This window comes from Musca autumnalis, unplaced genomic scaffold, assembly GCF_047663935.1.
Source record: "Musca autumnalis isolate F117 unplaced genomic scaffold, ASM4766393v1 scaffold_2, whole genome shotgun sequence".
In the NCBI taxonomy this organism is placed as follows: domain Eukaryota; kingdom Metazoa; phylum Arthropoda; class Insecta; order Diptera; family Muscidae; genus Musca; species Musca autumnalis.
This window is the reverse complement of record NW_027411755.1, coordinates 158,234,276-158,258,064: the sequence shown is the minus strand read 5'-3', so window position 1 is coordinate 158,258,064 and position 23,789 is coordinate 158,234,276.

The following is a 23,789-nucleotide window of genomic DNA, read 5'->3' as shown; positions in this document are numbered from 1 at the left end:
CGGGTCTGTCCCCCGAAAAATATATGTTTCCTTGAAGAGCGAAATTATACATATCTTTAAAAAATTCCAACAAAATCGGAGCGTGTATAGTAGAGTTATTCCATATTAGAATCATTTATGCGAAAATAACCCATTTAACCCACATGTGAAATCGAAAGCCCAACGGAAACGACCCCAACAAAAACTCTCCGATTTTTTTGAGTTTTGTGTGATTACGGAAAAATATAATTTTCATGGGCGATGGATCCGGTTCGCTGGTTATTCGACCCGAAAGGGCAGTCTTAAAAACCGGTTAAGACCTGGTTCTACTGAAAGTCGTAAAAAACATTATTGTAGACAATAGTTAGATCTACAACTTCTACTTTAGCCGGATTTTGATAAGTCTTACCGTTTTTGAGAAAAATAAAAAAACTGAATAATGCCTCCAAAAATGACCTTTGACTCCGAATAACTTTTTGTTGCCCACATGGGATCGATTGCTTCTAAAAGAAAACCCTAGCTTTCCACCAAAATTCAGCTTTGTGGAAATTTTTGCTATTTCCCCCTTATACGCCTGTCTATTTTGACTGGGCTATCCCCACATAAGCGATGATGACCCACACGACATTTTTATACCCTACACCACTATGTGGGGAGGGTATTATAAGTTGGTTTTGGCCAAAAAGTTTGTAACGCATCGAAATAATGGTCGTAGACCCATACTTATATATATCAAAATGAATGTCTCGACGAGCTGAGTCGATCTGACTATGTGTGTCCGTCCGTCCGTCCGTCTGTCCGTCTATCCGTCTGTCCATCTAAACCTTGTAATCACGCTACAGGTCGCATTTTTGATCGGATCGTCACGAAATTTTGGATGTTGATGGGGGTCCCGGAGGGGAAGAAGCCTATTGATTTTGGTGATGGTCGGATAATATTTAGGGGTCGGAAAGGGCATAAAACTTAGGTGGGTAAAAAGACAACGTTTTTTTCCAAAGCCAATATCTCAGTTTCTGTATGGGGTATACCAAAAGCAAAACCTGACAATGAAAGCAGAAAATATCACCTTTCCAATGATGTAAAGTAGGTGCTCGTAGGTGATCAAACAACGAAGATATTGCAACAGTAGCAAATAAAACCCCAATTTTCATTTTTGCGATTTTAATTATATTGACAAATATCACAGCTTTGGTTGAAAATTTTCCAAAAGCAAAGCCTGACTATGAAAGTAGAAGATCCCGTCTTTACAACGATGCAAACTAGGTCGGCGTAGATAACCAAATAACGGAGATATCGCAATAGTCGGTAATACATCCCATTTTTCTATTTTTTTTGGAAATCACGCTACAGGTCGCAATATTGATCGGATCGTCACGAAAATTTCAGGGTTAATGGGGGTCTCACAGATGAAGAAGCATATTGATTTTAGTGATGGTCGGTTAATATTTAGGGGTCGAAATGGGCAAACACTTATTTAGAGAAAAGTCAACATTTTATTTCAAAGGCAATATCTCTGTTTCTTTAAGAGGTGTATCAAAAGCAAAACCTGGAAAGGAAAGTAGAAAATATCACCTTTACAACGATGTAAATTAGGTTGTCATAGGTGGTCAAATAGCAGAGATATGCCAATAGTCGATAATGCATCCCATTTCCGATTTTTTTGTAATCACGCCACAGGTCGCAATTTTGATCGGATCGTCACGAAAGTTTAGGGGTTAATGGGGGTCCCACAGAGGAAGAAGCCTACTGATTTTAATGATGGTCGGGTAATATTTAGGAGTCGGAATGGGCAAACACTTATTTAGAGAAAAGTCAACATTTTATTTCAAAGGCAATATCTCTGTTTCTTTAAGAGGTGTATCAAAAGCAAAACCTGGAAAGGAAAGTAGAAAATATCACCTTTACAACGATGTAAATTAGGTTGTCGTAGCTGCTCAAACAACAGAGCTATCGCAATAGTCGGTAATGCATCTCATTTTCCGATTTGTTTGTAATCACGCTACAGGTCGCAATTTTAATCGGATCGTCACAAAATTTTTGGGATTGATGCGGGTCCCACATAGGAAGAAGCCTATTGATTTGGAATGGGGAAAACTCATTTGGAGACAAATTCAAAGTTTTATTCTTTGTGAATATATTGGCTTCTAGTAGGGGTATTCCAACGACAAAGCCTGTCAATGGAAGAAGAAAATATTACCTTTACATTGGTGTAATACAGGTTGGCGAAGGTGGTCAAACAAGGGAGATACCACAATAGTCGGTAATGTATCCAATTCTTCCATTTTTTTGCAATGAAGCTACAGGTCGTAATTTTGATCGGATGGTCACGAAATTTTGGTTGCTTATAGGGGTCCCAGAGACAAAGAGGCATATTATTTTTGGTGGTAGTCGGTTTATATTCCCTAAAAGAAATGTTTACCAGTGAAAAGCTTATGCACAGGGGTAGTGGTGTAGGGTATCACATGGTCGGCCCCGTCCCGACTATAGCCTTTGCTCACTTGTTTAGCGTGTACTGTAAATCAAACATAGCTGACATTATGACACACCCAGTGTTGAACAGCCATATGTCGCTGGTTACGAAGATTTTCGGCAATTCGCACACATACGATGATGTACGATTATTTCTTTAGCCACAGAAATGAACTGGTAAATTTTCTCTTCGATTGCGCAATAAATGTGTCTTTAGAGCAATCTCGTGAAAATTCAGCTTTGGCCCCATACAAATTACTGTGCAAACTTTGAGGCCCTTTGACGGTGCTCAAACTTTGGCAATCTTAAAATCTAACAAAAGAAAACACTTTGAGTTAAAACCAGTCAAATGGGCACAAATAAAACTCATGTTGAAGAACTTACTAACAATTGGTGAGTTACGTTATTATAACCGATTCTTTTCCCATTCCTTATGGTTGCCTCTGTATACGAGGATTTTGTAACTCAGTGTTAGTTTCCTTTAATAGTACAGTTAATACAATGTTGTTGAGACAAAGTAATAGTCCGTATTACAGACCAAATATAATGAAAAAAAAAACTGTATTGATTTAGTTTATTTATATATTTTAGCCTTTTCTTGAACCGCTAAGACATATCTGCTCAAACACAAAACAAATGTATACGAAAATGTAAGGAATTAATTTTGTATCTAAGCAAACACTGAGAAGACCGACCAAGTTCAAACGCTTATCATATAAGCAATTAATTTCCAAGATATAAAATGATTTAGGACGACCAAAATATAAATTTTAAGACAAAAATGCTTTAACAAAATTTCATTCAAAGGAAAGAAAGAAATTAATTCAATAAATTCCAGACATGTCTTTGACTGATTTAAATCTTTATTTAACACCACAACAACGATTTCCTCGACCATTTAGTATAAGGAAGAGCATTGATTTAGCACTACTTTTGTCAAACACAATGACCGCATATGTGTTACAAGAAATTGGGTAATAGCAGCCTGACTTGGACAACAAACAACATGACTTGACCTAAATGCTTATTAAAGACAAGCTTTTGGTTTTTTTGTCGTGGTTTTCTTTCATTTCTCCAGATGCATAATATGATCTGCGTTGGTCACTGCTCTTTCTTCCTTTGGTTAAAAACAATTTAACAAGTTAATGCTAAATATAAAATTTTGAGGTTTTACCATGGCAGATGCCTTTTGGTGATCTGCACTCTATATTTTTTTGTGGTAGTGTCGAATTTTTTGATGAGTTTTGTGGCTTCTACATTTGTGGCAAATCACTAAATTTATATGTCTTTTGATTTGAAATATTTATTGACAGATTTTGGTTTTAAGATTTCAACAAAACAACAATGCTTGTGTGTAGCCCTTCATATTTATAGTGTACTGGTTTATATAGGACTGTTTAATCGAGGATTTCGAATTCGGGATGTTATTTATGTTATGTATCTCACACAGTTCTCTATTTCATACAACACAGATATTCTTCGTCAGATTGGTTGATATGTTGACGACGTTGTTGACTGAATTAAGTTTTTGTAGACCAGCTGGCTGGAGCCTTTATAGATGAGTCCTTGATCTTCAAGGGCCTCCTTGGATCTTCAAGGGCCTTCTGAAGGAAATCTTTATATTCGAGCTGAATAGTGTCTTCATAGAAGAGCTGAATGGAGTTTTACAGACGAGCTGAAAATATTCTTTATAGACGGCTGAAGAAAGTCTTTGATTGACTAGCTGAAGGCCTTTTTATTGAAATGTTTTATTTCACTTGCTTTGGTGTACGTTTAGTTCAAATCTAGTAACTCATTTTTAACACAGTTGCAGTTGACCAATCGAACTGAAATTTTCCACACTTTTCAGATTTGGATGACAACACATGAATATGGGTAAATTTTTTCTTATGGCTCCCACATAGCGGCACCACCCGATTTATTTCAAATCTAGTAACTCATTTCATACGGGCAAAATGTGCCTCATCGAAATAATGGATTTAGACCCCAAGTATGTTTGGGCGAAATGTGTTTCAGACTATTTGGATTCGATTTAGCAATGTCCGTCCGTCTGTCTGTCTGGCTGGCTGGTGCGCACGGTAATTCTCGAACGGATGAACCGATTTGGTCCAAAATTTGACTTTCGTAATATCTTGTCCAAACTTAGTTTGAGTTCGAAGATGGGTTATATCGGTCCACTCCTTCCGGTACCTCCCCCACAAAAGTTCGAAAATGTTCGGAAAATTTGTGCGCACTATAACTCTTGAAGGGAGTAACAGATTGGGTCCATACTTTGCACAAATTTTTACCAGACTTATATGAGGTTCTAGCATGGAATCAATCGGTCCACTCCTTCGGGTACCTCCCACACAAAATTTCGGAAAAGTTCAGTTTAGGACCTGTTCTCGAATCTCTTTGATTTTTGTTTGTAGCAACTTGTATTCACTGGCCCGCATACGACGGTACATGTCTCATTAAGGGCAAGTCCATACTTCCTGAGAAAATAGGTTGAAAGATGCAAAAACCCTTATGACACCATGTGTAGTGGTTGGAGTGCGAGACAACTCTCGAACGGATCAACCGATTTGGTCCGAAATTTGGCCTTCGTAATATTTTGTCCAAAGATAGTTTAAGTTCCATAATAAGCCATATCGGTCCACCCCTTCAGGTACCTCCCCCACAAAAGTTCAAAAATGTTCTGAAAAATTGTTCGCACGATAACTCTTGAAGGGAGTGACCGATTTAGTCCATACTTTACACACCCTAATATGTCTACCAGGTATAGATCAGATTCGAATATGGATTATGTTAGTCCACTCCTTCGGGTACCTATCACACAAAATTACGGATAAGTTCACTTTAAGACCTGCTCTCGAATCACTTTGACTTTTTGAAGCAACTTGCAATCGCTGTCTCAATTACGACGGTAAAAGTTTTTCAGGGGCAAGTCCATACTTCTTGAGAAAACAGCCCGAAAGTTGTAAAAACCCCTATGGCACCATATGCAGTGGCTTGAGAACATGATAACTCTCGAACTAACCGATTTGGTCCAAAATTTGGCCTTCCTGATATTTTGTAATACTTTCATGTCGAAGATAGACAATTTCCGGTAGTTCCCCCCAATATTTAAAAAATGCCACTTAAATGGTATGCACGATATCTCTTGAACAAATTTGGTCCAAACTTTGGATATCCTAATATTTTGTCCAAATTTAGTTTATCTTCTAAAATGGAGGTACCTTAGGGAACCTCCTCCACAAAAGTTCAACATTTGTGTTTAAGTGCAGTTTAAGGTCTCTTAGAAGATCCTTTGGAAATGTATGCCGATGCTGTTCGTTGTTGCCCTGCTTACAACGGTATAATGTTTTCCGTTTATAAGTCCATGCTTCCTGGCCTAATGGTCCATATGTTATACGATGACCCACTGAAATTACTAGTGGGCGATATATCCCAAAATAAGATCCACTTCCATGATGGACTATGTCGGTCCATTCCTTTAAGTACCTCCTCTGCAACACTTTTGAACTTTAATCCTAATCCAAATGACCAAGAAAGGCCACAAAATAATGAAAATACCATAAATATATTCGATCTGACCGTAGATGAAAGTTTCAATTCACATAGGCTGAGGGTATATCTCTGTCGGCAAAGCCGACTGATACTTTTTTACTAGTTCTTAACACAGTTGCAGTTGACCAATCGAACTGAAATTTTGCACACTTTTCGGATTTGGATGACAATATATGAATATGAAATACCAAAAGCAATATGGGCCCATTTTTTCCTATAGCCTCCATATAGCGGTACCACCCGATTTCAGGTGTTTTGAGGATTTTGTCTTCATTTTTGTCCGAATTGGCTGTAACTTGGCATTTGGAGTTTCCAATTGCACAGAAACTCCCCTACCAAAAATTGTGGACATGGGTCAGATTTTGGTGTAGCCCCAATCTAACGGTACCACTCGATTTCAGGCAATTTAAAGTTTTTATCTACATTTTCGGCCTAAATTGGCTATAGTTTTGTTATGAGGATCTCAGTGGTCAAATAATTTAAGTACTGAAAAGTTACGAGCGTTTTAGGTGTTTCGGTTGAATTCCCATTCAATACAAAGAACTAAGAGAACTGATGAGTCCAAGTGGCGTTGGACGAAACTAGTCTTCTCTGCCATCTCCTAAAGTAATCAATTTTAACTGCATCCCACTTCAAACTTGTTGTTTTTAAATTTGAAAACAACAAATATGAGATTAAGCTTGACTTACCTACAAATAGTAAGTAAAACACACATCTCAAAAAAACTGCCAGAGTGAATCTAAAAATAACCCTCGAAGGGTGAAACCGGTTTGATCTTAATTTTTTACATCGTATTATTTCTTAGAGACTTGGATTACGTCCGAATATGGACTACATCGAAACACTCCTTCGGGTGCCTCCCACACAAATTTTAGAAAGAGTGCCGTTTAAGGACTCGACTCCGATTTTTTCAATTGTTTTGCATTTTTTGTTTTTGTGACAATTGTTACGGCGCACAGTGGTTCAGAATCGTTTTTTCCTGGTCAAAATTCTGTAACTTTTGAACGGATAGAGATACATTCAGCTTTCAGACGAATTATAAGTGGCCAAGTTCGGTCTGGTAGTTGCAGAGAAATTCAAGGTCAAAGTTACACTATTGAGTTTTTTAACTATTTATCATCAAAATATGAGTGTTTTTGTGGTTTTTATATCTTCCTATGTATTAAAGATGGTCAAACATGAACAAATAAACAAAATAATTACCAAAAAACTAAAAAGAAATCGAAAAAATTTCGGAAAAAAATTTTTTTCAAGAATTTGTAAAAAAATTTTACCAAAAAAATTTAAATTTTTTCAAAAATTAAAAACATTCTCCTCGGGTTTTAATAAAACTTATATAACTCGTATAAAAACTCATATACTCAAAAAAGTTTTAACTTGTGTCAAAAAACTGTAATTCATATGGAAACAGTATAGAAAAACACACATTTTTACCCATGTAATTTCAATAAATTGAAAAAAAGTGTTAAACGGACGGAACGGGACGGGTACAAAAGTATATATGGACTGGAAGAGGAGACTTTTGTGCATCTTTCTGTGAAAACAGAACTTTGTTCCATGTTGTTCCACAAAAGTTCTAGTCCACTAAATTTGGAATTTCATAAAATTTAGTACCCGAGGAAAAATAAAATAGATCACGTTGTGTAAACGCTACGGTAATTTACTAAAACAATTTAAACGATTTTTAAAGGCCACAATCCTACCTACCTTATAAAAAAACATTGGACACAATAGCTGTTACAGTTTCAGAGAAATAGCTTCGCCTTTCTCCAGAAATTTGCAAAAATTACGTATATTCCAAAAATGGGGAAAATGCTCGTCTTAAGGGGCACGCCACGCCCACACCTTCCAATATTTGGGCCTAATTTTTTGGTTTCCTTAGTTTCAATATGTTTACTATCGAATCCCATATAGAAATTAAATATCTTTGACAAAACAAAATTTTGATTTTTGGCCAGGAAAATCGATTCCTGAACCATTGTGCGGCGGTACAATTTTATTCTATTCTATCCTATTCTTCTTGGTAAATTGGCCCAAAATTTAAAATTAAACCCATAAAGACGTTGTAATATTGAGTTTCTTTATTTTCTTTGTGTAGGTATATCTCCGTCGGCACAACTGACTGATACTGTCTAACTTGTTATACCCTCCACCATAGGATGGGGGTATATTAAGTTTGTCACTACGTTTGTAACTACTCGAAATAATCATTGTAGACCCCACAAAGTATATATATTCTTGATCAGCGTGCAATTCTACATCGATATGGCTAAATCCGTCCGTCCGTCTGTCTGTCTGTCTGTCCGTCTGTCTGTCCGTCTGTGGAAATCACTCTAGCGTCCGAACGGATTGACGTAGGTTGATGAAATTTTGGAAAAATATGTTATATTTACGTAGGACTTTTGGTATTGAAAGCGGGCTATGTATGTCCACGCTTTCGTATAGCCCCCATAAAAAATGACGCGTGACGCGTCGTCGTTTTAAGGAATTTTTAAGATATTTGGCCCATTTTACCACCGAATTGGTTGTAATTTAGTACTTTGTGTCTCCAGAGGCCAAAAAGTATTCCTACCAAAGTTGGGTTATATAGGTCCACGTTTTGGTATAGCCCCCATATAAGGCCCCATATAAAGTACGCGTCATTTTAATATATTTTGAATGTATTAGAACCATTTGACCACAGAATTGGTTGTAATTTGGTATTTTGTGTCTTCAGAGGCCAGAAAACATTCCTACCAAAGTTGGGTTATATAGGTCCACGTTTTGGTATAGTCCCCACATAAGACCCCTTATAAAGTACGCGTCATTTTAATATATTTTGAATGTATTAGACCCATTTGACCAAAGAATCGGTTGTTACTTTGTATTTTGTGTTTCTTAGCCTCTAGAAACATTTCTACCATAAAATGTTTATATAGGTCCACGTGTTGATATAACCCCCATAATACAATATCTCCCGATTTTCGATATTTTGAACGTTTTAGCCTCATTATCACACCGATATGGCTGAAATTTGATATTTAGTCTTCTTTAGGCGTATAAAACTTTCCCCCAGAAATTTGTAGGTATAGGTCCACGCCATCATATAGCCCCCATAGAACGGTACCTTCCGAATTTCGGTATTTCGAAGGTTGTGGCCACATTAATCCACCGAAATGGCTGAAATTTGTGGTGGAGAGTATAAAAAGTTCGGCCCGACCGAACTTAACGCTTTTCTTACTTGTTTTAATAATATGTAGCGAAAAAGCCGTGATTGGTCATTATAAAATACGCAAAATAATACCTAACGTTTCCAGAAATGACGGTGTATATGTATATGTACGTTTGTTCTATATTTCTGGTATGTTATCATGAATATCAACTTAGGTATGTATGAACGGACTGCTAAAATATGTCGCAATCGTATAAAAGAAATTCCTTGAAAATAGTGCCCAGGTGTAGTAGAGTAGGGTATCACATGGTCGGCCCTGTCCGACTATAACTCTCTTTTACTTGTTGTGTAATAGTTTTAGCAATTAGTAAAGTTAATTATAGTAACACTAAATTGTAATTATATGAACGGGAACATCCGAATACGGATCGGCAGAAAAGGAAGAAGTACTTTTGTTATTGAAGATGGAGTTTTATCGGCCCATGTTTTAAAATAGACTCCATAGAACACTACCATATGTTCGGTATTTTGAAGATTCGGAATTTAAATGTATACCAAAACTATGTTGTAGAAAATTGTACAAATTCACAAATCCAAAATGCCCGTAGAACATTACCGCCATATTTTCGATATTTTGTTAGTTTTAGCCACATCGTATGCAATTTTGATCTTGGTCTTCGGTCAAGGGCAAACATTTCTTGAGGAAATTTTCGGTGAAGCTCTACGTTTCGGCATAGCACCGATAGAACAACACCGCCTGATAGCGGTATATGTGGAGTTCAGCATTACAAAAATGTTGATATTTGGTCTTCCTAACATTTCTTACACAAAAAGTTGGTAAAGGTTGATGTTTTTAAGCACGAAACACGGCAAATTTAACACTGCGTTGTGTGTATTCTTGATCACCTATATATCATTCATTAATGTAATTTTGAATCTTCTGACTCGCAATAGTGGGATATGATAATGTATAATACAACCACATAAAAGGCATTTTCATTATTTACGGTCACAAAATTATCACCGGAATGTATTTCCTTTCCCAAATATTAAACCAAAAATAATTGCATCACTCGAAACCACTAATAATCGTTGACAATCTTTTTTATTTCTTTTAAATATTTTATTTTCGTAAATAAAATAATTTTTTTAGAACTTTCAAATATTGATAAACCCAAAACATAAAATGTCAGTTTGTACATATACGTTTTCCGCTTGCTTACTTTCTTAGCTGGCCCATTACAGAACATTTGTTCCATAGACCGAACAAAGAAAAGATCTCCAATTCTCTCTGTTTCGTGCTTCGCTTTTTGGAATACCGCCCCTTGTCATCTCATCATCCACTTGTTTGCGCCATCTATTCCTTGGCCTGCCAATTTTGCGTGCCCCGCCATGTTGCTCGAATTTATACGCCTTTTTAGCGGGTTCATCATCGCTTATTCTTATTATATGGCCTAGCCAACGCAATCGCTGCATCTCGATACGTTTAACTATATTGATGTCGTTGTATAACAGATACAGCTTGTGGTTCATACGAAGTCGATATTCACCGTCAACGCAGATCGGTCCGTAGATCTTTCGAAGAATTTTTCTCTCAAACACGCCAAGCACTGCCTTATCTGCTTGCGCAAGTACCCAGGCTTCGGAACCATACATCAGCAGGGGTAGTATCAGTGTTTTGTAAAGCGTTATTTTTGTTTGACAGTTGTGGCTTTGTTTTTAAAGTGCTTACTTAAGCCAAAGTAGCATCTGTTGGCCAATACAATTATTCTTTTTATTTCAAAACTGCTGTCGTTTGTTGTGTTTACGGCGGTGCCGAGGTATACGAAGTTTTTTACTACCTCAAAATTATAGGAACCAACTTCCACAGTTGGTCCGAGCTCAATGGACGCATTGCGCGTCGACACCATCAACTTGGTCTTCTCACCGTTTACCGCTAGACCCACTTTAGCAGATTCTCCTTCAACCTTCCTAAAGGTATCAGTTACTTCTTTTACAGATCGTCCCATGATGTCTATATCATCAGCATAAGCAAGTAACATGTGGCTATTGGTGTAGATTGTGCCACTTCTTTTGAGGTATGCCTCTCGTATAACCTTTTCCAGTAGGATGTTGAAGAGGTCACACGAAAGGCTGTCTCCTTGTCTGAAACCTCTTTTGGTACAAAACTCTTCGGAGAGGTTCTTTCCCATTTTAACTGAGGATCTCGTGTCAGTTAAAGTCATTTTACAAAGCCTGATGAGCTTTGCGGGGTAACCAAATTCAGACATGGCTTGGAATACTTTTAAACGCAGCGGGCTATCAAAGGCTGCTTTATAATCGACAAAAAAGTGGTAGGCGTCGATCTGCATCTCTTGGATCGTCTCCTGGATTTGGAGCAGGGTAAATATATGGTCAATGGTGGAATTGCCAGGTCTAAAGCCGCATTGGTATGGTCCAATTATTTCGTTGACCATAGGCTTTAGTCGTCCGCACAATATCCCTGACACGATCTTATAGGCAATAGGGAGTAGACTTATGCCTCTATAGTTGGAACATACAGTCTTATCTCCTTTCTTGTGAACGGCGCACAGCATACTCAGGTTCCAATCGTCGGGTACTTGTTCTTCCTGCCAGATGGTGCTAACTAGCTGATTAATACACCTTATAAGCTTGTCGCCTCCGGTTTTAAACAGCTCGGCTGGTAAGCCATCAGCTCCTGCTAACTTATTATTCTTCAGCCGATTTATGGCAGTCTTTACCTCATCTTGGCTGGGCGGTATACATTCAATACCATCTTCTGGAATTGGGTCTGTGGTATCTTCGTCGTCTTCGCTGCTATTGGACACCAACAGTTTTGCAAAATGTTCTTTCTATACCCTGAGCACACTATTTGTATCAGTTACCAAATCACATTGCTGGTATCTACATGATGATGTGCCTGTACCAAAGCCATCAGTTTGGTGCTTGACTCTTTGGTAGAATTTTCGGACTTCATTCTGGTTCCTTTACATCTCGATTTTTTCACACTCCCACTTTTCCATCTCCCTCTTTTTCTTGCGGAAAAGACGTTTCTCGTCTCTCCTTTTCACCCGATATCTCTCTCGTGCGCTACGCGTTGTAAAGTAGCCCTATATTCCGCATTTTTCTTTTCGGTAGCAGCACGACACTCCTGATCATACCATGGATTCCTTGGTGAAGGTCTCTGGTATCCAAGTATGGATTATGCGGCTGTTTGCATGGAGTGGGCAATACTTTGCCATTGCGCTGATATGTTATCGGGATGAGGAGTGCTTTGATTATGCAATTGGGCTAGTTGAGTGGAATATGCTGTGGCTATCTGTTGTGATTGCAGCTTACCGATGTCTTACTTTCGTGTTGTGTCTGTTCGCACTTTGTTTGCTACGTTTAATCTGGTACGTACCTTCGCTGCAACAAGGTAGTGGTCCGAATCTATGTTTGCTCCTCGGAACGATCGTACATCCAACCCGCTCGATGAATGTCTTCCATCTATCACACCGTGATCAATTTGATTTCTTGTTTTCTGATCTGGAGACAGCCAGGTGCCCATATAGATGTCGAGATGTTGAAATCTGGTGCTGCTAACTACCATGTTTTTTGCCGCTGCGAAGTCTATCAGCCTCATACCATAGTCAGATGTTTCACTGTGGAGACTGAATTTTCCGACTGTTGGGCCAAAGATATTTTCCTTTCCAACTTTGGCATTAAAATCGCCTAGAATAATTTTAATGTCAAGGGCAGAACAACGGTCATATGTTTCTTCTAAGCGCTCATAAAATATATCCTTGTATTCAGTGGGATCATGAGCGCAAATAAAGCTGATGTTGAAGAATTTTGCTTTTATTCGAATTGTAGCAAGTCTTTCACTCACTGGTGTGAAGCTGGAGACCAGGTGTTTTAACCTCCGACCAACTACAAATCCGCAACCAAACTCATGCTTTATGTCATGGCAGCTATAATACAGTGCGTCGCATTTAGGTGTTGTTGTGACGCCTTTCCTATTCCACCGTATTTCCTCTACGACAGTAATGCCAGCCTTGTACTTTTCAAGTTCATCTGCCAATGCGTAAACTGCACCTTCTCTATAAAGAGTGCGAACATTCCAGGTGCAGATTCGCAGATCATGGTCCTTAAAACGTTTGCGGGTGTCGTCAACTTTTGAGGGATTTGTTTTTCTTTTCTTTTGTTTTTTTCATAGTAGGCTGCTTTTTCTAGGGGAGGGTTACTACCCCTGCGCCCAAACCCAAGCTTTTAACGTTCTTATGGGTGAACGCGCGGCACATTTTAGCTCACTATCTTTAACGGGTGCTAAAGGCAGCTGCCCCAGGTGACACCACGGGGAGGTCAGTGTACACTTGAGATGAAAGAGGGACCAAGATAAATCCTGGACTTTGCCATGTTAAATCCGGTCAGGACCGTTCCTTGGTATCTTTCATCCCCTACGTCACCCACGTTTTCCACTAAAAGATTTAAAAATGTTGGAAATAAATAGATTATTTGAAATGGCCAAAAACTATTTTTTACGATAGTTACACCGACTGCCACTTACATGTTTTTAATCCGTCGATTTCCGAAACCTTTCTAACTATTCCTCCCTTGTATGCACTTATAAAATTTAACAAGAACAAAAAAATCCCAACGACACCATCCCATGACAAAAACCTTAATATCACACATATAATGTAAAGCATTGTTTGATGCCCTTAAGCTGAATTATTTGAACCGACGAATTCAATTAGAGTTGGCTCGAAGGCGGTACAAGTGACTTTTCAGATTCTTTATTATTGTTCCCCTTGGAGCGTCATGTCTTGGCGGTCGGTTGCATCTCTTGATTTGAAATTCATTCATTAGGAAGACATTGTACCATTGTCTGTGCGCGCACACACACACAATAACAATGAAGATGATGATGAGCATCATTATCTCTCCTTCAGGATCATCATTATTATCACTTTTCGTATTATTTTAATCGTTCATCGTTTGTAATCGTATTGCTGTTGTTGTTGCCATTATTATTGTTGTTGACACCATGGCATCCTCTTTAAACTTTACAACAACTGACGTTTCTTCGTTTTTTGTCGCTTTTTTATTTAGTGCCATACAGGCCGGTGTGTGTTGCTTGTAAGCTAACTAAACGAAGCTGCGTTATGCATCTTGTGAGCTTTAAAGTTTTGCGTTGGCGAATTTTTAGACAAGTGATTCGTCGTTTTTACATTGTAGCTGGTTTATTTTTTCCGCATATCGTGACTGTTTAATTTTTGTTGCTTTTCTTAAGCTTCATCTGCATTTCAGTGATATATTTATATTGTCAGAAAGTTATTTACTTTCGGGAGGTGGTTGTACCCTACACTGTAATGTGTATTGGGTTCCAAAGTCACATATTAATATAACGACAATGTATGCAGTAATTTTAATGCAGGATGTCCTTCGGAAACTGAATTGATATATTAACTGTATAGGCAACAGTACCAACATCAAGTTGAACCAGGAATTGTAAGCCAACCTTTGATATTAAAAAAGCCAAAAAAAACCAAAAAAAAATTAATTAATTTTTCATTCGCTCCTGTATATGAAAATTTGGACCATAGCAACATGCCAATTTTTGATCTCAATCTCATGAGGAATATAGAGTGCCCCAAAGTCAAAATTTGCTAATCGTTTCTCGTTTGTGTGTGTGTTTTTTTTATCCAAGGAACATCATTGAATGAAGTAAATGCCTTCCCTCGAATTTAACTCTAATTTGTGGTGTTTGGTTAATGTGGTTGAGGTTTCATTGTTCCCCATTTTCGTTTTGACTCCATTAGGTGTGGCTCTGCTTTTATTATTTCTTTTAGTTAAATCTCCATTTATGTGATTTCTTTCTCCAACTACTCTGTGATTTAACTCTGAATGCACCTCTTTGTCTTTGCTGGTGTGTTTCTGTTTTTGTTGTTTTTGTGCCAGAGTCACTTGTAAAATTTAAAGCTTTCTTTTTGACACTTGGCTTAAATTGTTTTCTGTGGCAGGAAACAGGAGTGTTATGCAAATTATTTGATTTTATCCCAAAATCTGGGTCAATAATTTAACAATTTTTCTTCGTTGAGAAATTGCTTATGACAATTGTATGATTTGTGTTGTACGTTCGAACTTTTTGTTTTGTTTTTCTGTTTTTGTGTTGCGGTTCCACAACCACATATTGTTAGTGGAATATTTATGAAGTGGTATGTTTTTTTTTGTCTCCACTCACAAATAGGAGTATCTCTTGCATTAATATGCACTTTATAATCAGACAAGAAATGCTAGATGCAGTTAAGGTAATAAATTATATATTTTTCCTTCAAATTTGTTAAATAGATTTTAAAATTGATTATAATAGAAGCCTTGTGGCAGAAATTGCAAATAAATATTAATAACAAACAACAATGGTATTAGTTTTAGTTGGGCTAAATGTACATACATATATACATAAGTATATGCATGCAATGTATTTGGCATATGAATTTCTTAAAGGGAATATATAATCACCAAAATAAAAACTAAACACACAGTCCCATTAAAATAGTACTATTTAAATAATCTATTCTGGACATTATTGATAGTAAATACAATGATTCACATTCCAAAAAAGTAGTTATCATAAAAACGTGTTTGTGTTCTAAGTCTTTTGTTTTTTTTCGGTGTCTGTTTTGGCAAATTTTATAACTATAAGTTGGGTGTTTTCAACCCCAACTTTTCGGGGCTTCTCGACATGATTGAGCTATAATCAATGAGAAATAATACTTCGAAACCATAGAAGAAATGTTTTTCAGAATCCTTGCAATATATTTTAAAATGGCTTGACTTTCTACATGTACTTAGTAAGTGTTGTGCCGATATATAACCATGCGGAGTATAATAATGATATTTGAACACTCTGGAAAAGTCACGGATTGACGGCACAGCCTTCTAAATTCTTATAGGGCAAAATTCGATGACACCGTGCAAAACATCTGCCCAGCATCCTGAGCAGACTCGCACGACGCGACTGTCCTGCCAAACATACTCATCTCGCTTTAGTAGTCTTGTGATTACAACCCATAGAAGCAGCCACATTCCAAGAATTGTAGATAGACCCAGAGCTACAACAACCACCGACGTAGCCAGGGGTAGCCTGACACTTATACAACAAAAAATTTGAAAAAATATGTAAATACATAACACGCCTAAAAATTTAATGGTCAAAACATATGCAACTGAACCAAATCCGATGCAAAAATCTTCAATATTTTGTAAAATATAATTTTTTTGTTTGATTCAAGTAATTTGTATTTGTTTTGGGAAGATTAAAAGTGAATAAAATGTTTAAACTGATATCAGTCATACGTACTTCTTCGAGGGATCGTAGGGATTTGGTCCATATAAGAATGATGGATACTGATGTATTGAAGTTATAACGGGCGGTATCATTGGAAATGTTGAATTCTATAAACTTAAAAAGTTTTAGAAAGCTCATCAAAAGATAACTAAACACCAAAATTGAGTATATAGACACTTCCAGAAAAACGAAATGAATGAACTATAAATAATTGCAAATAAATACTTAATTTTAATTTCAAAAAAATATTTTAAATAAAATTTCCTAAAACGTGCAATTTTGTTGCAAATGTATTGGCCACCACTGTATTACATATTATTTCCAATCGGAAACAGTTTCTTCTTCGTCAAAATCTCAACAAGTGCCACACGACTTTGCGGACAGGAATATACCCTGAGCCTGTGCGAACTGAAACTTTCATCTATAGACAGATCGAATAGCGGCTACACAGCCAAAATCCTTAAACCCAAAAACTATGCATTAGGAGATATTCAGAAATCTTTAGCCATTTTCGGACGTATGAACTTGCAAACAAAATATGGATTTGTATCATTGTGTTGCGGAGGAGGTATAGAGAAATGGACCGGACCGACATAGTTCATTTTGGGAGTAGATCTTATTTTGGGAGTCATTCCTTTTAAAAGATATAGCGCCCACCAGTCATTTCAGTTCGCCACAGTATAATTTTCACCTATTGACTCTAATGTCAGGAAATATGTACTTGCCCACGAAACACAAGGAATACCTTCAATAAAAATTTCTAAAGATCCTCAAATATACATCAAACTGCACTTAAACAACTATTTTAAAGGTTTGTGAGGGAGGTACCCTCACAAACTAAGTTTAAAAAAAAAAAATATTACTAAATCCAAAGTTTGAACCAAATCTGTTGCTCCGTTCAAGAAAACTCGCGCATACCACTTTAGCTAAAATTCTTGAAATTTGGGGGGAAAATACCGGAAGAAATAGACCGAAAAGCACCATCTTCGAATTTTGTATGTATAAGGCTCGCTGAAATATTGCGATAAACAAAGTTTGGACCAACGCTGTATCCGGTTCGAAAGTTGTCGTGCGCATTAGCAACTTCACACGATTGCCTTTGGTGCTCTTTACAGCTTTCGGGCTATTTTCTCTGGAAGTATAGACTTGCCTCTGAAAAACTTGTACCGTAGTAATAGGAGCCCCGGGAACACTTGTTGCAAAAAAGCAAAGCGGTTCCAGAGAGTTTTTTTATTTATTAATTTATTTATTTCATATTTTTACTTATAACTAAATTATTACCAAAAAGGAAGTGAAGCCATGACCATTGAGGTCTTAAGCTTACACAGCTTATCCCGAGAGGTCTTAAACTGCACTTCGCTCAAAATTTTTGAAATACTCTGCGGAAGTTTGCGGTATGAGTAGATCGATATGGCCCATCTTCGAAATTGATCAAAATATCACGAAGGCTAAATTTTGGACCGAATCGGTTGATCTGGTTGAGAATTATCGTGCTCTACAGGCATCTACACAGACGAACGGACATAGGTAGGTCGACTTCAAGTTTTCTGAAACAGATTTCTTCCAAACATAATTTCGCCATAAAGTCATTATTTCGATGAGGCACATTCTGGCTAAAGGCTGAGAGTATAAAAAAATTTAGATTGGCAAAAATTCTGTTTATGGATTTTTGCTAAAAAATGTATACATGTATAGACCTTGGATTGGGCTACATAATTTCATTTTAAAAGAAGTTAAGACTGGAATCAGAGTTTTCTTTGTTCCTGATAAATTTATGAGAAGATCCAGAATTTCTATAAGTGAAGTCCGACGATTGTACGCCAAAATTAGTCTATTGACAGATGCACGATTTGACAACAGAATTTGTCATTTACATAACCGTGATAAGGTGCTAGAATATCTTGATGGATAGACTAACTATTGCTCAGCATTAGTTCTCGGCCTTCAGAAATTCTTTGTGATAAGAAGACATCGGTTTTTTGCATATTTTTGAAAATTATTCTTTCGCTTTCTTCGGTCTTACCGAAGTGATATCACTGAATTTCATAACATTCACTGTAGTTGTGAATTATTTGATAAATGATACGCTCAAAAATATATGGGATTATTAATATATTCATTGGTTTGACAATATATTAACTGTGAAATATTGTCAAAAAATTTATAAAAACAAGATAAAATTGGCTAAGAAGTCTTACGCCATTTGAATTAAAAAATAGTAATGAAAATTATTTCATCAGTATAATAGGTCTAAAATAAGGTTTACCTCTTTGCTAAATAAGACATTTTCGCTAAAATGAGTTTTCAAAATTTTGGTCAGGTGTTATCGATTGTTTTATAATTTTGTTATCGATTGTTTTATAATTTTATGGTTTTATTTTATTAAGAACACCACAAATAGGGCCATCGTAAAAGAATTTGGTGGATATATGGTATTGCTATAAAATTTTAGCACCTCAAACATAGACTTTTTTTCGTAGCTAGCATCTATTTAAATTCATATAAACAAGTAAAAAAGGACAGAGATGCTTTGCCGACAGAGATATACCCTCAGCCTGTGTGAATTGAAACACTTTTTATACCCTCAGCATTTATGCTAACGAGGGTATATATGGTATATATACACTTTCATACGGGCAAAATGTGCCTCATCGAAATAATGGTTTTAGACCCCAAGTATGTTTGGACGAAATGTGTTTCAGACAATTTGGAGTCGATTGAGCAATGTCCGTCCGTATGCCTGTCTGTCTGGCTGTCTGGCTGGAGCGCACGATAACCCTCGAACGGATCAACCGATTCGATACAAAATTTGGCTTTCGTAATATGTTGTCCAAACTTAGTTTAAGTTTGAAGATGGGCTATATCGGTCCACTCCTTCCGATACCTCCCCCACAAAAGTTCGAAAATGTTCGGAAAATTTGTGTGCACGATAACTCTTGAAGGAAGTAACCGAATTAGTCCATACTTTGCCCATCGTGAAATGTGTACAAGGCTTAGATAAGGTTAATATGTGGACTCAATCGGTCCACTCCTTCGGGTACCTCCCACACAAAATTTCGGAAAAGATCAGTTTAGGGCCATAACTCGAATCGCTCTGATTTTTGTTTTAGCAACTTGTATTCACTGCCTTTCATACGACGCTACAAGTTTTATCAGGGGCAAGTCCATACTTCCTGAGAAAATAACCTGAAAGTTGCAAAAAACCTCTATGACACCGTGTGAGGTGGTTGGAGCACAAGATAACTCTCGAACGGATCTGCCGATTCGGTCCATAATTTGGCCTTATTAATATTTTGTCCAAACATAAATTAAATTTGAAGATAAGCCATATAGGTCCACTCCTTCAAGTACCTCCCCCACAAAAGTTCAAAAATATTCGGAAAATGGTTCGTACGGTAACTCTTGAAGGGAGTGGCCTAATTGGTCTATACTTTACACATCCTACACCAGATGTAGATCAGGTTCAAATGTGGACTACATTTGTCCACCCCATCTGGTAACTCCCATACAAAATTTCAGATAAGTTCACTTTAAGACCTGATATCGAATCACTTTGATTTTTGTTGAGGCAACTTGCATTCGCTGCCTCAATTACGATGGTAAAAGTTTTTTTTATTGGCAAGTCCATACTTCTTGAGCAAACAGCCCGAAGAGTGTAAAAAACCCCTATGGCACCATATGTTGTGGCTGGAGATCCACTTCCAAAACTGTCACTTTCGATCCATTCCTTTTAGTATCTCCTCCGCAAAACTTTTGATATTTAATCCTAATCAACATTTTTGTCGGTTCAAACGCCCAACATTTTTAAACCCCCCTAAATACATACGTATTTTGGGGAATAATTTTTTCCATTTGAAAGGGGGTCTTATTTTGGGTGCCATTCCCCTCGATAGATATCGCGACCACCATATAATTCACAGGTTTTGGACCATTGTATCAGGTAGCATGTATTTTCCTACGAAAAATATGATATCGCTGTAAACAGGACCACTAGGTAAAAATGTTCAAGGGATCCTCGCACAAACCCTTAACCGTGTTGCTCTGTTTTTGAGATATCGCGCGTACTATTTTAGGTAATTTTTGTGGGGAAGGTACCGGAAGGAGTGGATCTACAAGCATCACCTTCGAATTTCTTATAATATTCGAAGAAATATTACAATATGCAAAGGGTGGATAAACTCAGTATTTGGTTCGAGAGTTGTCGTGCTCTCCAGCCACTACATGGTTCAATAGAGGGTTTTTACAGACTTAACCTATTTTTTCAGGACTTAACTAATTTGTTGCCGAGCATTTTTAGAGATATTTTTCGGCCATGTTTTTGCGTAGTCTCAAACAGTACTGCGAGTTGGAATCGGAATCTATGAATAGAATATTGCATTGCCCGGCTCCTGATAAAAATGTTTACTTTTTTAATGAATTTTCTGAATTTTTTGTTGGCTCTATCACTTATGATAAAATAGTAATGTTTTGATGTTTTTGTGTCATTAAAGAAAATTATTTCCTTACAACCCAGCCAGCATTTTTTGAAAATTTTAGTCAAATTCGAGTCTTTTTTGATCCGACTGCACGATTAAAAAGCTGGAATATGAGCTCATTTTCTGATCATAAATGACTCCTTTGTCGGTAGGAAAACATAACCTCAGACGACTCGTCTAAGCAAATCACAAATGAGTCTTCCTCTGCATTAGTTTCGAGTCATTTTTGCCCATTTTCTGATGGTATATAAAGTCTTTTTCGAGTCATATTTCAATCATTAATTGGTGATTTGTTGATTAATTTCTGACTCTTTTTCGAGTCTTTTATGGGTCATGTTAATAATCGATTTTGAGTCTTTAGGGAGTCATTTATGAGTCTTTTTAAACGAAATAAAGGAATTTTCTCTTTATTCTTTTTTGTTTCTTTCCTTTGTTTTGTTGTCTTTTCTTCTTTGTTATGTCTTTTAATTATCCTTTATGTTGCGTGGTGAGTGTACTGCTTCTTCATTTCACTTGGCAAAACCTGAACATGTGTTATGTTTGTCTATAAACTTAATATTATTGTTACATTTATATCAAAGTTTAGTAGAAAGTGTATATGAGAATTATTTACAAACAAACAAAAATAAAACAAAATAATTGCTTTTTAATCACCTAACTGTTCAAAATATGACCAGAAGATTCATAATTATAATCACTTTTCAAACACCTGCATGATCCTTTTTTGTTTAAGCATTTTTCAATCTTCCAGATGAACAAAATGTGACAATAAATAACAAAAAAATTGTCGCATTTTAAACATCTCAATGATATATTTGTGATTCCTACACATTTGTTGTTGTATTTTAAACTGAACTCGTTTTAATCATTACAGGCAGTCACTTTTGAGTCGCTTTCTGATCACACAAGCGACTTAATCAATTTTTAATCACCGAAAGGACTCTAAAAATACTATTTAATGTGATTTTTGAACAAACAGTCTTCCAAATGCCCAGCCAGCATTTTTTGAAAATTTTAATCAAATTCGAGTCTTTTTTGATCCGACTGCACGATTAAAAAGCTGGAATATGAACTCATTTTATGATCATAAATGACTCCTTTGTCGGGAGGAAAACGTAACCTCAGGCGACTCATCTAAACAAATCACAAATGTGTCTTCCTCTGCATTAGTTTCGAGCCATTTTTGGCCATTTTCTGATGGAATATTAAATCTTTTTCGAGTCGTATATCAATCATTTATTGGTGCTTTGTTGATTAATGTGGGGCTCTTTTTCGAGTCTTTTTTGAGTCATGTTTATAATCATTTATGAGTCTTAAGAGAGTCATTTATGAGTCATTTTATTAGACGAAATAAATTAAAAGAAATTTCTTTTTAATCTTTTTTTTCTTTTATTTGTTTTGTTGTCTTTTCTGCTTTGTTATGTCTTTTATTATCCTTTATGTTGCGCGGTGGTTAGAATAATGCTTCTTCATTTTACTTGGCAAAACCTGAACATGTGTTGTGTTTGTCTATACCTTTAATATTATACGTTACATTTATATCAAAGTTTTGTAGAAAGTGTATATGAGAATTATTTACAACCAAATAAAAATAAAACAAAACAATCAGTTTTTAATAACCTAACTGTTCAAAATATGATCAGATGATACATAATTATTATCACTTTTCAAACACCTACATGACCCTTTTTTGATTAAGCATTTTTCGATCTTCCAGATGATTAATATGTGACAATAAATAAAAAAAAGGGTCACATTTTAAACACATCAATGATTTATTTGTGATTGCTACACATTTGTTGTTGTATTATAAATTGAAGTTTTTTTAATCATTACAGGGAGTCACATTCGAGTCCCTTTCTGATCATACAAGCGACTTAATCAGTTTTTGATCACCAAAAGGACACTAAAAAGACTCCGCAATGTGATTTTTGAAAAAACAGTCTTCCAAATGCTAGTTGGGTGCTAGCTGCGAATATGTATAAAACTTTTTAGTTAGTGTGTGATATCTGGATATGTACTTTAAAGAAGAAAAGGCGTTATATTCGGGCCGAACTGTTTATATCCTCCCAACACTGTATATCTCTATTTGACGTATTCGCGTATGCAATCCCTGTATTCGAACGTGGATCTATTTTCACCACTTTTTGCTTGGAGGTTCTCCCAGAATCCATATTACTTACGATATTTTTAAAAATTATGGTAATTGCCTCGAATTATAGAAACATTTTCGAAGGCTATTCTCTGCGGGATTTAGAACACAAAATGCCAAATAAGAGCAAATGCTGGTGAAACGTCTGGGATACACCAAAACGTAAATCTATATGGGTAATATTCATTTGCAAGATTTTTAGTTACAGCTTCAATTCTGTTGGAATTTGGTTAAACACTTTTGTATGGTGACTATACCGAACGTGGCCTGATACGGTTCATTTTCAATTCTAAACATCCAAGGCTAATATATTATACTTTTTCCAAATTTCAATCTTGATTCTAAAATATTGTGATCTCTCTCTATTGAATGTGTATACTTTGTGGCAATATTGCATATATGTACATAAAATCAACTAAAAATACTTTAAAACAGCTGGCTTAAATCTAGTTTAGTAAAAACTCTCCGATTTTTTCGAAATTTTTTTCCATAGGTAGATATTTTTGCGCTGATTACGGGAATGTAAAATTTTCTTGGGGGACGGACCCGGTTACCCGGTTATTCGACCCGAAAGTCCGGGTACCCGATACCCGATAGACCCGGTTCTACTGAACCGATTCTTACAAAATGGGTATCGTTGGGTTCAGAAGTTATAACCAAAATACCTCTTTTTGGACCCGG